The sequence below is a fragment of the Arvicola amphibius genome, chromosome 13 (genome assembly GCF_903992535.2).
Source record: "Arvicola amphibius chromosome 13, mArvAmp1.2, whole genome shotgun sequence".
Taxonomy (NCBI): domain Eukaryota; kingdom Metazoa; phylum Chordata; class Mammalia; order Rodentia; family Cricetidae; genus Arvicola; species Arvicola amphibius.
In genome coordinates, this window is record NC_052059.1 from 54,691,022 (window position 1) to 54,708,918 (window position 17,897).

At 41.9% G+C, this 17,897-nt stretch overlaps 1 protein-coding gene across 1 annotated transcript in view; it reads right to left on the reverse strand.

Annotated features, from left to right (window-relative positions):
* Positions 1-17,897, reverse strand: part of Cab39l (calcium binding protein 39 like) — a 104,666-nt gene that overhangs the window by 69,009 nt on the left and 17,760 nt on the right.

A 17,897-nucleotide genomic window follows, 5' to 3' on the forward strand; every position in this document is an offset into this window, starting at 1 on the left:
TGTGGGCTAGGAAGAGGCAGATCTGGAGAGGTGAGGGTGCTGAGGAATGAGCTGATGTGAATGGCCAGCTGGCCACCTGAGTCCAGGGAGACATCAGGGCCTGGGCTATGACTGGGCTTAATCTGTGGCCCTGGAGCAGCCAAGCAGGCTGTGTTGATTATCTGTGTCTCCTGTTGTGGCTAGGGGCCACCTGAGGCCACGTTGGTAACTGAGAGTTGTATTGCTGCGGGGGTCACACCAATCTGGGTGGCATGCACAGCCACTCAGGGCCAAGCTGGCCCAGGCTGTCAAGGACCATGTTTGGGTCCACAGTCCTGCTGTGGCTGGAGTCTGTGTGTATATCCCTAGCCCATGTTAGTGCTAGGGCCCACATGGATTCTAGAGGTCTGGGCAGCAAGGAACCTGTGTCCATGTTGGTGGCTGAGGGACGGTTGTCTGCTGCCAGGGTCAGGCCAATTGGGTGACTAGGGCTGTCAACTGGAGCCATGTTTGTGTCCATGGCCCTGCTGCAGCCAGGGTCTGTGCTGATGTCTGTGGCTCCTGAGACAGTCGAAAACCATGCCCATGTTGGGAGTCTGGGGCCACCTGGGACCATATTGGTGTCCGAGGGCCATGTTGATGAGGGTTGCCTGTGCTGCCATCTGGGGCCATGGTGACATCCTGGCTGTGTCCATGGTCCTACCCGGGTCATTACACCCGGGGTCTGTAATGTCTGTGGCTTGTATTGCCACCAAAAGCCACATAATTGCCCGGGATCTGGGCTGCAACCTATGGCCATGAGGGTATCCGAGGGCCATGCTGCCACCAGGGGCCATGGTGTTGTCCAGTGACAGGCCACTGCATAGGGCCATGTCAGGGTCTGTGGCCCCATGATAGCTGGGGTCCTGGGTGGTGTGACCACGCTGGTGCCCTGGGGCCATGTTGCCACCGGGGCTGTGATGATTTGAATGGTCAGTGCTGCCACAGGGGCCATGGTGCTTGGATGTCTGGGTTCAAGCTGCTGCTGAAGTCCCTGTCTGGGCCTGTGATGATGTCCATTGCCCGGATTAACATGGGGTCACTGGAACTATGCTGTGCAGAGCCAGCCCCACCTCTCACTGGCCCTGTCTCTTGCCTGATACTACAGCAGGTGAACTGGCCAAACCCCTCAAGGGAGAGCTCCCCCCGCCCAAAGATGGCACCACACCCTGTCTGGGAAGCATACTAGAGCTAACCCTGTGGTCGAGGATGCAGGTGAACCAACCCTGAGGGTGTGAGAGCAAGAGAGCTGACTCTGCTTCCCCTCGCCTACCATGTGGGGGCATGGGTGAGAGAAAGATGTTCTCCCCCTCTCACCCATTACCACCCGTAGCAGATGAGAGAGCTAGGTGGCCCTGAGGTCACAAGTGTGGGAGAACTAGCCCTGACCCCCACCGGCTACAGTGAACGAGAAAGCAGCCTCTGCTTTCCATATGGGCAGCATACTAGAGCTGACCCTGTTGTTGGCGAAGCAGGTGAGCCAGCTCTGAGGGTGTGAGAGCAACAGAGCTGATTGCCCCCATCTGCCATATGGTGACACAGCTGAGGAAAAGATGCCCTCCTCTCCGTCCCTTGCTGCCTGTGACCGCGACAGAGATGGCCCCAGGGTCATCAGAAGGAGAGCATCCCTGCGCCACACCAGCTGCAGCACTCAAGAGCAGGCCCTGCTCCCCGCCTAGGCAGCACACCAGAGTAGACTGTGTTGTTAGGGGCACACGTGAGCCATCCCCGAGGGCATGAGAGCAGGAAAGCTGACCCCCTCCCTCGTATGCCCGCTACAGCAATCAGGAGAGAGGACTCCGCACCTTGCCTAAGCATAATAGTAGGGCTGGCGCTGGTGATGACAGTGAGGGAGACTCACTGAGGGCCCAAAGCAGAACTGGTCCAGCTCCTTGCTGTAGGCTGCACTGGGTGAACTAGCTAATGCATTGCTGGAGAGCTCATCTGAGTAGCAAGGATGAGGGAAAGCTGGTGAGCTGACCAACCCAGCTACTACCCAGGCCCAGACCAGGGCTAAGAGTTGGCCTACCCCAACATCCACACAATCTATTAACTCTTGGAGCATGTGAAGGGGATGAACCTACACATCCAAAACAACAGGATCCCCATGACACATGACAACAACAGGATATCCAAGAGGAGCCCCAGTGGAGCCCATTATTGGTTATGTAGCAGAAACCAGTGGCCTGGAGCTAACTGAGGCCTCGTGGCAATGTGTTGCGGAATACTAGTTAAAGATGTGTTACATTTATTTATGCTGTGGAACGTTTAATGATGCAAAGATATGTTGCATTCTTTTATGTTGCATTTGTTTAACTCTATGAAGCTGTGTTACCTTGCCTGTTGAAAACACCTGATTGGTCTAATAATGAGCTGAATGGAGAATAACTAGGCAGGAGAAAGGATAGGAGGGGCTAACAGGCAGAGAGACTAGGAGGAGAACTCTGGGAAGAGAAGATGGAAGAGTGAGAAAAGATGGGGCCAGTCACTCAGCCATACAGCCAGACATGAAATAAGGGAAAGGCCAGGTGGTGGTGGCACACACCTTTAATCCCAGCACTTGGGAGGCAGAGGCAGGCAGATCTCTGTGAGTTCAAGGCCAGCCTGGTCTACAAAAGCTAGTTCCAGGAGAGAAACTCTGTTTCAAAACCTGCCCCCCCCCCCAAAAAAAAGAAAAGAAAAAAGAGAGAGAAGAAATACAAAAATAGAGAAAGGTAAAAGCTCAGAAGTAAAAGGTAGGCAGGATAAGTTAAGAAAAGCTGGCTTTTGAAGATGCTACAAAAACTGTTATCAAAACATTAAGAGAGAACCATTTCCAACAAACCAATGAATAGTGCATTCTTAAACTATGGGAAACCCCAATCAGACTAAAGTATAAATATAGCATTTAGATCTCAAAAGGAGAAACAGAATAGGAAACACAAAACAATGCCTGAGAAAAAATAATGGATGAATGTCTAAAAAACTTTAATTATATTTACTTATTCATGGTGCATGGGCAAAGCCACTACCGCATGTGTATGAGGCAGAGGACAACCTACAGGTTCTCTCCTTCCACCCTGTGGTTTCCAGAAATCAAACTCAAGTCATAGGTCTTGCTGGCAAAGCCCTTCTTTACCTACTGAGCAATCTTTTAGTTCTGTTTTCAGATTTTCATGAAACCATAAACACATAAATCCAAATACAAAAATCACCTAATATAAGAAACAAGAAGAAAGAATTCCAAAGAACACTATAATCCAATCACTTAAGAACATCACTAAAGTACTTTAAGAAAAAACAGTCACATTACATGCAAAGAAACAAGTAAACCCGGTACATAAAGAGCCATCAGAGCAATAACATCAAAGAACTGAAAGGAAACAGCTGTCAATTTCTTTCAGAAATGAAGATGTGATCATCAGCAAGTCCAGAACCATAAGGAATGGTAAAGGAGAGTCTGTAGTGGTGGCACACACTTTAATCCCCATACTCGGAAGGCACAGTGAATTATACATACATAATGGTATGGCCAGGGCTACACAAGAGACCCTGTACCCAAACAAACAAACAAACAAACAAACAAACAGAGATCCCTTCCGAAGGCATAAAAAAATCATCACAATTACAGGAAAGCTGCACAAAACGACCAGAAACAGTAGAAAGAATAAAACATATTTTTCCTTATTTTGAAAATACCTTTCAGGGCAGCAAGATAGCTCAGCAGGAAAAGGTGCTTGCTGTCAAACCTAATGACCTGAGTTTGACCTCCAGGACCCATATAGTAAAAGAAGAGAATCAATTTCTGCAAGTTTTTTTTTTTTAACCTGGCACACATCTCTGTCCCTTGGCCAATACACACACACCAACTTAAGAGTTTTTTTTGGGGGGGGGTGGGAGTGCAAGACAGAGCTTCCCAGTAGTTATGGAGCCAGTCCTGAAACTTGTTCTGTAGACCAGGCTGGCCTTGAACTCACAGAGATCTTCGGGACTCTCTGCCTCCTAAGTGCCGGGATTTACAGGTTCAAGTCAGTTGGGACTGCATAGTGAGACCCTGTCTCAAGAAAGAAAGAAAAAAAAGTAGAAGAAAAGAAAGAAAGACCAGACTCAACTACATGCTGCCTACAATAAACCCATTTATTTTACTTTCAGGCAAGACTATTACCTAGGATAAAGACAATTACAAAAAAAGTCAATCCAGGGCTGGAGAGATGGCTCAGTGGTTAAGATAAGCATTGCCTGCTCTTCCAAAGGTCCTGAGTTCAATTCCCGGCAACCACATGGTGGCTCACAACCATCTGTAATGAGGTCTGGTGCCCTCTTCTGGCCTGTAGACACACAGACAGAATATTGTATACATAATAAATAAATATTTAAAAAAAACTCAATCCATTAAGGTCACAAGCATTCTAAATATTTTGTGCCTAATTGAAGAGCTTCAACATACATTAAGAAAAGAATGGGAGAACTAAAGAGTAAAAATCTACAGCTATAGTCTCAAATATAAACAGTTATTTCTCAATAATTTACAGGAAAAGTGTTAGACTATCAGCAGGTATACAGAAGATGGAACAAAAGCAAACACACATTCTTCCTAAATGTATTTGGGCTGATTATCAAGACACATCATACTTCACAATACACAAAGCTAGAAGATACACTGGAACTTAAATAACAACTTAAGTCATAATAACTTTCAAGTTAAGTAATAAAGTGTCTGAGAAACCCCCAAATATTTGAGAAGTAAACACCATACTATCAAAAAATCCATTAAGTCTTCAAAAAAATGGACAAAGATAAATTAGAAAGTACTTTAACTAATGAAAAACAAAATGACCAAATACGACATCTGTTGCCTGCTGGTGTAATTTAGAGACATGCTTCACATTTAAACATATAGAAAAAAAGAACATGGGCTACTAATGACCTCAGCTTTCATATGGGTAATCTAGACAAGAATAATTCATATGTGCACATGTACCACATATGGTGCATCATACACTCAAACATGCACGTGTGCAACAAAGAAACTAAACCAATGCCAAGAACCAAAGAAACAATAAAGATCATATCAACCAAATGAAAACTAGAAATAATTGAAAGAAAAATAAATCCTTTGAAAAAAATTGATAAAATTTACAAATATCTAGCAATGTGTCAAAGGAAAAAAAGACTAAAACATTAAATTATAAAACAACAAAGAGAGACTATAAGGGTCCAGGCGGTGGTGGTGCACACCTTTAATCCCAGCACTTGGGAGGCAGAGGCAGGCATCCAGCCTGGTTTACAAGAGCAAGTTCCAGGACAGGCTCCAAAGCCACAGAGAAACCCTGCTTCAACCCCACCCCCCCCCCAAAAAAAAGAGAGAGAGACTATAAGGAAATATTTATCTAGTTACTGGATGTGTATGGTAATTATTTCAAGCTAGACATAATTGTTTGGAAACCACCCCTCCCTACGTGTTTTTGAAACTGATTCTTTGTGTAGAAATGAAGTATAGTCAAGTATCAGATAAAACTTAAGAACATGCTGAAGGTGGTATCATTTAACCTGTTCCTCTATCCTGTGTGTGCTATAAACAAGAAGCTAGATATAAAAAGTATAGTAAAATAAGTGCCTTTGTCAAGATAATTTCATCAGTCTACCAAGGATACACTTGATAATGTTTCAAGATGTTTTTGATTGTCATAGCTAGTATCTACAGAGAAAAGCCCAGGGTGATAATATTACAGGATGATAGTGATAATCATCCTGTGATCAAAAAACATACATCCCCAACGAAGGATGATCCAGACAAAAATGTCCACAGTAACAAAAATGAGAAAGCCTGGATTAAAAGCTGACTCAGTTCAAGCTTAAAGAGCGTCACGGGGTTAATTATTTTTACGAAAGGGATATGAGAGGCTTCTATTATATGGCCCTAGGGGCTGAGGAAAGACCAACTTAAATCTTCTATTAGCTTCCTGTCAGACATTAAGCGGAACACTGGGCAAGATCATATGCACCATGATTTACCTGCAAGGAGCACACAGTTAGCTGGTCACACTCACGTACTACTATTTCAGTCCAATCTAGCTGCTGTGTATCCATTCCTATCCTTCCCCAAATCTTTACTTTCAAGAACAGTTCTGCCTAACATTAGGCAAGTTTTCCAGATGAGAGTAACAGTGTACTCACCCTAATCTGTTGGCTGGCTATACCTAGATTATAAAATTACTGCCCTCCCCACACATTCAAAGACAGGAATCGGGAGGTGTGGCCTTGTTAGAGGAAGTATATCACCGAGGGTAGGCTTTGAGGTTTCAGAAGCCCATGCCAAGCTCAGAGTCTCTCTCTAACTGCTGCCTACGGATCCAGAGGTAGAACTCTCAGCTACCACCTGTGCTCGCATGCTGCCTTGCTCCCTGCCGTGAGGACAATGAACTAAATGCAGAGACTTGACTCTAGAGGGGTTCCCAGATGTCCAGGAAGATGCCCCCAGCTAGTTCCTTAGGCAGCTGAGGAGAGGGTGCCAGAAATGTCCAGATTCTATTGTCATACTCATGAATATCTTGCATATCACCATGGAACCTTCACCTGGCATTGGATGGAGAAAATGACAGAGCCCCACATAGGAGCACCAGACTGAGCTCGCAAGGTCCTGATGAGGAGCAAAAGGAGGGAGATCATGAGCAAGGAAGCCAGGACCGCAAGGAGTGCTTTTACCCATTGAGACGGTGGGACAGATCTAACGGGAGACCACCAAGTCCAGTCGGAATGGGACTGATGGAACAGGGGACCAAACCGGACTCTCTGAATGTGGCTGATGGTGGAGGAGGACTGAGAAACCAAGGACAATGGCAATGAACATGAACTCTACAGCATGGACGGGCTCACTGTGAGCCTTGTCAGTTTGGTTGCTTACCTTCCTGGACTTAGGGGGAGCTGGGAGGACCTTGGACTCAACATAGTGAAGGGAACCCTGATGGCTCTTTGTCTTTGGAGAGGGGTGGAGTGGGGGTATGGGTGGAAGGGAGGGGAGGGAAGGGGGAGGAGGAGGGGAGGAGATGGAAATCTTGAATAAAAAAAAATGAGAAAAAAAAAAAGAAATGGTTCCTTTATAGGAGCTGCTATGATCCCGGTATCTCTTCATAGTAATAGAACACTGACTAAGACACACATGAAAAGAAAAAGCAAAGATGAAGAAGCATCAACATATATAGTCCACCCTATAAGGGAGGAAACATGTTTCTTTTGACAGGCACTGTTGGTGTTCCCGTCTGAGATCTTTCCTATCAAACAAGTAGGTAGGTGTGTGTGTCTATGTGTGTGTGTTTGTGGAGACCTCTGAAACTGCCCCAAAGCACAAAGGATACCTACATTACGCTCTAATTATTCTCAAATAAAGCAATCGTAATACAACAAGTTTACACTCAGAACAAGTTATATCAGAAATGGCTGTTGTACTTTACCTTCATTAAATACATGTAAAAACATGCATGTTTTACACTATGAGATATATTAAAAATGTGCTGGAGACCCATGGTCAGACTCTTCTAAAATGCATAAACACAAACCTTTGGCTTTTAAAGTGACATTTATGTCTCTTCCCCACTTTCTTTCTAAAGTTTAATTTTCAGAAAGACTTTAATTTTCAATGAGGTGAATGTGCAGGTCTGTGAGGGGCGTGGATACATGAGTGCAGGTGCTGTGAAAACAGAAGAGGGTGACAAAGCCCCTGGAGCTGGCTGTGAGCTGCCTGACATGGCACTAGGAACCACACTCCGGCCCTTAGGGGAGCAGCGTATGCTCTTCATCCCAGGGCCTCTCTAGCACCCTCCCACCGTCCTGCATACGCACTTTCCATTCGTGTTTATTTCAGTATTTTTCGAACCCTTAAGCAACAGAGCATAGATATAAACTATTATGGACTCACCTTTGGCTGATCTAGAGCACAGGATTTATTCTGCAATAGCCTGACACAAGCAAAGGAGACGCCTCTAGCTTTTCTTTCTTTTCATTTTCATTTTAGGAAGAGTCTATCGTGTGGCCCTAGGAGTTGCTAAAGATATTTAGTTTGGCTTTCATAAAATCAGAATATGGAGGAACCTCTAAAGGATGAATGCTTTGGGAATATCCCAAAACTTCACTGTTCTGATTTCTCCTGGCTCACTTCCCATCTGCTATGGCTATTTTTTGGGAAGGAGGAAGCTGAATAACAAATCAGGGAATATCCCTTTCTCATTGGTGGAATTTGTAGCTGAGAAGTGATTCTTTTCCTCTTTCCAGGATAACTGTCTTCCTGCTACAGTGGGACAAACAGACATAGGCACAGACCTGGATGGACAGCTTGTTCAGCCAGTGGAGTAAGAGAAACAGAGACAGTATGGGGCTGAGAAAACAGTAGCGAAGACACAGTGGCTACGAAAGGAAAGAGCAGAGAATATACTACAACATCACTGCTGTTGGGAAGAGACCTTCAAGAACAGGAAGTGTTCGCTACTGACTGCAGAGAGCACTGACTCCAGTGTCCACTTTTAATTGCTTCAAGGCCACAGTATCAGAGGAAAAGGAGCCTTTAAAGAATTCCTCAGGAAAACAAAAGGGACTTCTTAAGAAGTCATGTTCTCTACATTTCTAAAAAGACAAGCTCTCTCTATGTATTGCAGGCTGTCTTGAACTCGTAGAGCTATTTACTGCTGCTTCAGCCTCCTGAGGTTAGGAGGGTGTACCACCACGTCTGCAATTTCTTTTCAGAGAGAAGGAAAGTGTGAGGATAGGCACTGTATAGGTAAGAGGACTGAAGTTAGGAAGCACATGTTGGCTTCTGTTTTTTTTTTCCCCCTGCAAAGTAGAACCCAAATCATAGAATAGAATGCACTTAGGTAAAGCTGTTCTTCTCAAAAATCAGAAATAAAACATATGAAAAAAATATAATACAATTCATGTATGGCATATGCTGAATTTTAACAGTTACAGTTCCAAACAATAGCACAACACTAAGTGAAATACATTCTATGGTTTTCCATTAAGTTCTCAATTTCAAAAATAACATACCAGCATTATAACCAACAGAATGGGCTCAGTGCTATATCCATAGACCACAGTAACAATATTCATTTCCCCCTTTGTTCCTGGATCCATTTTCTTCAGTTGTTAACCATACATTTTAATAAAAGAGTATAAGTGCAGGTCAAAACTATAAAATACCCTTTAATAAATAAACGAAGAGGTTGTAGAAGAGATGGTTCAATGGTTAAGAGCAATCCCTGCTTTTCCAAAGAATTCAACTTTGGGTCTCAGCATGGATTACAACCACCTGCAACTAGAGTTCTGGGGGATCCAACTTTCTCTTCTGGTCTTGACTTCCAAGAATATACTGTATGCATGCAGGCACATACTAATACTTACACATAATTAAAAACAAGTCTTAAAAATAAATGGAAATAAAAAAGTAAGTCCCACCCTGTGGAGAATATACGTTTTCTTTTTATATGGGGCACCATAACCCTCTAATTTTCTAAGTTCTCACAAACTTTACTTTTCTAAAATCCCTACAATACTCTACAATACTATATACTATACTACAAAATACCCATAATATTCTTTATCTGGACAATCATATCAATACTGTAATAAATCTGACACTCTAAAGCAAGACCAAAAATAGGATCTAATAAAAATACAGGGGAAAAAAAACCCTCACAAAACCAAAACAACCGGAAAAAGAGGAGGCTGAATAAAAGGACAGAAAACCTTGAGTTAAAATTCAGAGGAAAATGTCAAGGGAAACCAGTCTTAGAGTGTCTCCTTCAGCAAAGTTAAGAACTGGTAATAGGAATACTTTAGACAGCATGGAAACATCGGACACAGCCATAAATAAACACAGTATTTGAATAAAGCATATTCAGAGTTCACTGAACAGCAAGCCCTCTACAAAACAATCATAGTGGACGTCATTGTCATTGTATGTGGCATTGAGCTCAAAGTAGGCTTTCACCCAGAAATGGTGGGTGAGTCCTGTGACCAGAACTCGTTTCCAGTCCTCCTGCCTTGACTTCCAAAGTGTCACCTTCAGGAGGTCCTACACACAACTTCTTTTCAAAACTGTTAATCACAGAAAATAGCTTTTCTAACCGCAATCAGAACTACATCTTGTTCCACAACTCAAACACAAAATAAAGCTTTTCCTAGTTGATTAAAAAGTCTTTTGTAACCCCGTCTACTGTTTGCAAATGCCCTGCTCTCTTTTCCAGCTGCCCTCTGTCCTGTAGACCTTTTTCTTGGGCATACACACATACGTGCTTGCTTGAATTCCTAATGAGATAAGTCTTTAAAACTGAACACACTGCTTTATAACTTATTTTTATTTCTTTATAGTAGATCTTGGATTTCTTCACACACTAGATTTGCTAGATCTTCATTCTTTAACTTATTTATTTATTTATTTATTATGTATACAGTGTTCTGTCTGCATGTATGCCACCAGACCAGAAGAGGGCAGCAGACCTCATTACAGATGGTTGTGAGCCACCATGTGGTTGCTGGGAATTGAACTCAGGACCTTTGGAAGAACAGGCGGTGCTCTTAACCTCTGAGCCATCTCTCCAGCCCCTAGATCTTCATTCTTTTTTTTTTAAAAAAAGCAGCATGGTGTTCACTGTTGAATCCCAACTATTTCTTTAAGCCATTTAGGTTTGTTTTCCTAATTTATACTATACTCACTTATAACAGGAGCACAAATCAGGATTTATGTTCAAATTACAAGAAATGATCATCTACGAGAAACAATCATTTTCTTACAACTGATGTGGGCTCCTGAAAGCTGTAATCATATAGGAAAAAAAAATCCAAACTGCTCACTGTTTTCAATATAATCTTATCAAGAATTCTGAAAACTTACACATAGAACTCTTTCTCAAATTAGCTATACACAAAGCCTTCTGCAATGCACCGCATACCCAGTGTGAATCTCACTAATTCTCCATTATTGTTCTATCACGTTAAACTCTTTTCCAGTGTTTTTGTAAGCCTACTATGGCACAGTGTTCTCTAAAGAGTTCCAAAGAAGTCTGTGGCAAAGGACAATTTAGAGAAGCGTATACCACTCTGGGGAGAAGGTGAAAGTCAGGAAATGAGCGGCAGAGCAATGCCCTACCGCATGGTGGCTCCCGGATCAGTCCCCAGTACAGGATAGAAATTTGAAATACATTAGTTTTGTTTCTTATTTTTTTTTCTTCCCTTCTTCCTTCCCTCTCCCCTTTCCCCCTTTGTTAGTGCCAGGAATCAACTCTAGGGCTTCACACATGCTAAGTAACTACTCTACCACTGAGTTACAACTCCAGCCCTTCAAATTCAAATTATATACACACATATACAGGCAACTGCATATGTGCATGTACATACAGCCATATGTCTATTACATGTATACATGGCTGAAATACTAGCAGGAAATATAATAAAATTTTCATGGTACTATTCTTTGATTATTAAGATTATGGATTAGTTTTTTAACATTTTTCTATACTAACTAAATTATCATAGCATAAAGAATTATTATGAGTCAAATGGAAAACAGAAAATACATAGAGTCTGGATTATATATACGACTGTGTTTTCTTTAGATTTTTTGACTATTAATGAGCTAACTGCAGAGAGACATTTTATTGTGGGGGCTGCTAAGCTAAACCAACAAAAAGGTATCTTGACTTCAAAATTTGGGTCTACGGATATGTTGCTTTGGAAAAAAGGTTCTGCTTTTACTTCCCCAGATGAGAAGCTATGGATTCCTCCCAGGATAATATGGTTTGATCAAGTAAGGTCCCCTGAGAGGTCTCCATGGGAGTAATAGCCCAGGTGAGCCATCATCCAGAACAGGCAACTGACTGAGACAATGCAGCCTCACAGACTACTACAAAGCAGCTCCTTATGGAGTTTGCTTTCAATGTGGCAAGGTTAGCCATTTGGGCAAGAAACTGTTCTTGTCTAGACTGCTTGATAGTATGCTGTATAAACTGGATATGCAGGACCCACAGCAAAGTGACTGCTGAACTTGCCAAAGCAAGATGGGACAGTGTTTCAGGGTTCCTGCTTCATGGAAGAGACATTCTGCAGGATACAGAAAAAAATGACTAACAAACTGTGTGACAATTTCAAGTTTCCTGCTTCACTGGGAAATCTGCCAGATATTCTAGGCATACAGGCCGAAGATGGATGTCCTTACAGATGGAACTTACAGAATAACTTTGGGTGACTGTCCAGGCAGCCAATATCTCTGTCATTTCTAGAGTTTTGGACGTTGCTTACAATGTACTTCCTGTTTACTTAGGTAATATTACAGCCTTCTGGGGCCTTTGATGGAATTGAAGACTAGATAGCTATAATTATAATTTTCTTAAGTTGTGATAAACAACAAATTACATATGAAACATTAGACTCACAAGGAGAGAATAGATGATAGAGTATTTTCTTTGATTTTGTTAAATACAAATAAACTAAATATTATAACTACAATTCTTGTCTATTAACCATTTTGCTTATATAATTTTACTATGCTAAAGTTAAAACCTTATTTTTTAATTAGACAGAAAAGGGGAGATGTTGTGGGATGCCCCTCTGTATAAGGTGAATATGCTTTATTACCATTAGTTAATAAAGAAGCTGCTTTGGCCTATGGCAGGGCAGATTATAGTTAAGCAGGAAAACCAAGCTGAATACAGGCAGGGAGAAAGAAGGCAGAGTAGTGGGAGATGCAAACAGCCACTGGAGAAGCAGATGGGAGATAAGAAGCCTCAAGCCTCATGGTAAAATATAAACTAATAGAAAAGTGTTAATTTAAATGGTAAGATCTAGTTAATAATAAGCCTGAGCTAACAGGCCAAACAGTATGTAATTAATATTAAGCCTCTGAGTTGTTATTTTAAAAGCAGCTGCAGGACCAGGTGGGACAGGAAAGCTCCTGTTACAGTTAAGATTATGGATGACTTTTTTCTTTGTGTTTTTCATTTATGTTTATATAACCAAATTCTCTATCATAGCATTCATAAATAAAAAATAATAATTTCAAAAACAGGAGCTAAGCATATAAATAGCCATTTAAGACAAAATATGAACTCTGCTGGGCACAGTGGCTCATGCTGGTAAATCTAGCACTTAGCACAGTAAGACAGGAAGATTGTGCCAAGTTCAAAGCCAGCCTGAGGTGCACGGGTAGACGCTTTCAAAACATAGGGAAAACACAGGCTCTTACAAACTAAGCCCTCTGCACTATTGTTATTTTGTTCATCAACTGGACAAAATATTTTACATAAAATCAACTTAAGGAGGGAAGGATTCATCTTGGTTTGTGGCTTAAGGAGATCCAACCTGTCACAGCAGGAAAGGCTGGTGACAGGACTGTGAAAGAGTGGGTCACATGTCTGCAGTCAGAGGTCAGTCCAAGGCACCAAGTCATTTGTGGTCTTCCCTGCTCTGTCCAACTTCTCCAGCAATGCCCGCAGACATGCAGGAGACTCAAGATCTACCATCGTAGCCATGGTACCGTGTGCATACATTTTATTTAGTGGGGCTGAAGGTTTGTGTTTCTGTTACAACTCCACGCTCAGGAAGGGTCCTGTTGAAGCTAAGAGCTGATGTCAATGCCTCTAGGATATAAGCCTTGTGAGGGCTGGTTCTGTCTGCTTTGTTTATTGCCCCATTCTTACTTAACATCTAGAATAGTGCTTGACACATAGTCAAACAAACAAATATTTGTTTAAAATATTCTATTTGAAAAAATTTGTTACATTTATTTTTGAGTGTATATGTGTGTGTGTGTGTGTGTGTGTGTGTGTGTGTGTGTGTGCATGCCATGGCAGGCAGGTGAACAGGGACAGCTGGCAAGAGTCAGCTCTCTCCTTCTACCATGTGGGTTCAGGGGATCAAACTCAGGTTGTCAAGCTTGGTGACTTCTCCTGAAAGACACTGGAGTACTCAGGTTCATTCATAAGTACTCGACTTTAGGACTCACTTGCCTCATAATAAAAGAGAATGTATGCTAAACCTTACCTTCTAGGAGAGTCGTGTTTTTATCCTGTTGTCTTGCTACTTGCGGATGAGCAGAGGTATCTAACCTGGCTCACAGGGAGAGCAGAACATGTCATTCCTTCTAAAGAGGCTTCAGAACAAACACACAGCAGCGGCCTGGTTCCAAGTGAGAAGAATCTGATCCCCTCCCTGAGCAAACCTCTTCCACCTGCACCATGACCCATAATAAAAAAGTACACCTCACTCAAGCCCAAACAAAAACTAGCATGCATGTAATTAAAGTACAAGTCCCACAGAACACTTCATGAATTACAGCTGATACACTCTAATATTGTTGAAGTTATTTAATTTCATATTATTAAGATACAAATTATGACCTACCATGCCAAATCTACAAGGTTGGTCAATCAAGGATCCCTTATCTTGGCTACAAGGGCAATATCAAACTTATGGAAAACATACTGATTCAGATCCAGAAGCTCCTAAGCATATAAGGATGGTCATCATGATCTTTTCCAGGACTCAGTTAAGATAAAAACCACAGAAAGTTGGAAGGGGCTGTGAAGTCAAGGTTCTCTAGAGTAGCAGAACTTATAGAATGAATCTCAATCTCTCTCTCTCTCTCTCTCTTTCTCTCTCTCTCTCTCTCTCTCTCCACACACACACACACTATGCAAACAATATATAAACATAATTATATACAATGCATAAAACATTTTATAATATATATTATACAGATATATGTGGGATTTATTAGAATGACTTACAGACTGTGGTCTAGCTAATCCAACAATGGCTGGCTATGAATGGAAAGTTCAAGAATCCAGAAGTTGCTCAGTCTATGAGGCTGGATATCTCAAATGGTCTGCAGCAAACACTGGAACCCCAAAGAAGTAGGCTCTAATGCCAGCAAAAGAAGGATTTGCAAGCAAGGAAAACAGAAAAAGCTTCCTCCTTCTACATTTTTATATAGGCTTCCAGTAGAAGGTGTGCCCAAGACTAAAGGTGTGTCTTCCTGCCTCAAGACCTGGATCAAAGGAGTGTGTCTTCCCACCTCAAAGGTCAGGACTAGAACTGGATCCACCCACTTCAAACCAAGCCAAAAAAAAAAAAAAAAAAAAAAAAACACCCTCAAATGCCCTCCATTTCTGGATTCTAGTTAATTCTAGGGGTAGTCAAACTGACAACCAAGAACAGCCATAACAGGCTGTAAGATCCAACCATTCCCAGCAGATGAATATGGCATATAAAGTTTATAATGATTGTGATGATAAAGATACAGACAGACAAATTATCATCTTTGCTCAGAACATCCATGACCAGGGATTTAGGGCCACAGACTTTATTCAAAAAGGAAGCCCAGTATACAAAACATAAAGAAAATAAGATACTGCAACAGCTGTCCTAAACTCTTCAACAAAAAGAGTCAACCTACTGTGAAGCTGGGAGAGCACCAGAAGACAGAAGAGTGGTGCCTTCACCAAGGACTAAGGAGTCGCACGACTCTGAAGGCTGTGATCATTATCGCCCCACAGGGTACATAGGTACAACTGATGGTGGGGAATACTCACTGACTTCCTGGCCAGCACTAAGGCCATAAATCCCTAATCCTGCATGTTCTGAGCAAAGATGGTAGACTGCCTGTCTCTAATCGCTCTTAATTTTGTTTTTTTTCAAGACAGAGTTTTTCTGTATAGCCTTGGTTGTGCTAGTGGGACTTGCTCTGTAGACCAGACTGGCCTTGAACTCAAGAGATCCACTTGCCACTGCCTCCTGAGTGTAGGGATTAAAGGTGTAGGTCACCACTGCCCAGCTGTGAGCTCATAATTTTGACATCGAATGTTAGTGTGCTTTGAAAACTCTCAAAAAAGACACTAGGTGTGCTTCATGCGTCTTTAATCCCAGCACTTGGGAGGCAAAAGCAGGCAGATTTGTGTGAGTTCAAGCCCAGTCTAGTCTACATTTAGAGTTCCAGGCCAGTCAGACTACCCAATAAAATACTGTTTCATTAAAAAACAAAATAAAATAAAAAACAAAAACATAACAGCTCTCTAGGAGGGTTTGTGTCTGCCCCATGTTTGGAACTCCAAAACTTAAAGATGCCATTTAAACTACAAGTAGCAAGGGCACTGACAGGCAAGTTTTCCTTCAGATAATGGGAGAAATTCTTCAATTTGCACTGATTTTTCAAAAACCAGTGATGGAGGAGAGTTATCTGTCTATGTTACTTTCATTGGTTAATTAATAAAGAAAACTGCCTTGGCCCTTTAAGAGACAGAAAATTAGGTAGGTGGAGTAGACAGAACAGAATTCTGGGAGAGTTGGGGAGACGCTTCAGGCAGTCACCATATGAGTTGCCATGATTCTCCTCTCAGAGATGGACGCAGGTTAAGATCTCTCCTGGTAAGCCACACCTCGTGGTGCTACACGGATTACTAAATATGGGTTAAAGGAAGATGTGAAAATTAACCAATAAGAGGCTACAGATAATGGGCCAGGCAGTGTTTAAAAGAATACAGTTTCCCTGTAATTATTTTGGGTAAAGCTAGCCGGGTGGCGGGACGCAGCCCCGCCGCTCCTTCTACAAACCAGAGTACACCCTCTTACTGTTCGACAGTAGCAGCTAATGGTGTTTTTTTAAAGGAAACAAAAAAATTATATTTATACAGTTAAACAATATCTCTGAGCCACAATGTTTTACTCTGATTAGTACTCTGGAAAATCACTAGGAAGCTATGTAAATGATATATCCTTCTAATGCAACCCTTAAAATAATACCAGCATTAAATGCTATAAGAAAAATGCTAACTTGTTTACAGAAGAAAACACTACAGACCTCTAAAGAGAAGCTTGAAAAGATGGAAAACCATGGAATAATGTATTACAAATCTGAAATGATGTCAAAGAACATTGTTATATCTAGCAAAATTACATTAAACATCAAGTGAGAGAAAAACATTTTAAGACATACACAAACTAAATCAATTCATTACCAGCAAGTTGGCACTGCAAAAGATACATAGAGAAATCCTGAACACAAAGGGTAAAAGGTCTCACCCAGGAGAGCACAGCATGGAACTTCAGAAGAAAGATGAACAGCCGGCACTGGCTGCTCTTGCAGAGACTCACGTTCAGCATCGACATGGCAGGCAGTTCACACAACTGTCCATAACTTCAGTTCCAGGGAATCTAATGCCCTCTTCTGGCCTCTGCAGGTACCAGCTATATTCTCGGTGCATGGACATACATGTAAGCCTGCCTCTGGGGTCCTAACAAGCTATGTCCTCAGCAGCAGCCACTAAGAGCACCTCCTGTGCTCATTCACTATGTTCCCTTTTAAAAAGGCCCTGCCCACCTCCCATCTCTCTGTCTCTGCCTCTCTCATTTTCTGCTGCTCCTGTACCCAGAGGGCGTTTCCCACTCCTCTTCCCTCTTTTTATGGTTCCTTTCCCTTAATAAAAACCCCTCCACGTGAACTCTGCTGTATAGTGTCTTTCTCTCAAGTGCTGCTTTTTTCTAAATTACCTACACACATAAAACAATTTAAATTTTTTAAAAGATATAGACATAAGAACTTTCTGAAAAAACTCCAGTGGGTCAGGAAACAATAGCCAGAATTGACAAGTGGGACTGAGATGTATATAAAAGTATCATAAAGACACCCATAACTTTTGACACTTAACAAATGCAACAATAAAAAAAGAAAGAAAATTCCAGAAATGGCTAAAACAGAAACTACCTTGAAAGAAACTGTGACCTTAAAGAAAAATAACAAACTCAAATATTTGAAAACATCAAATTTTCTGTACAATTAATAAAGCAAAAGACGGGATGATTATAAGACTATATCCCATTACCCCAAATACTCCCTATGAAAATACATGCATATGTACAAA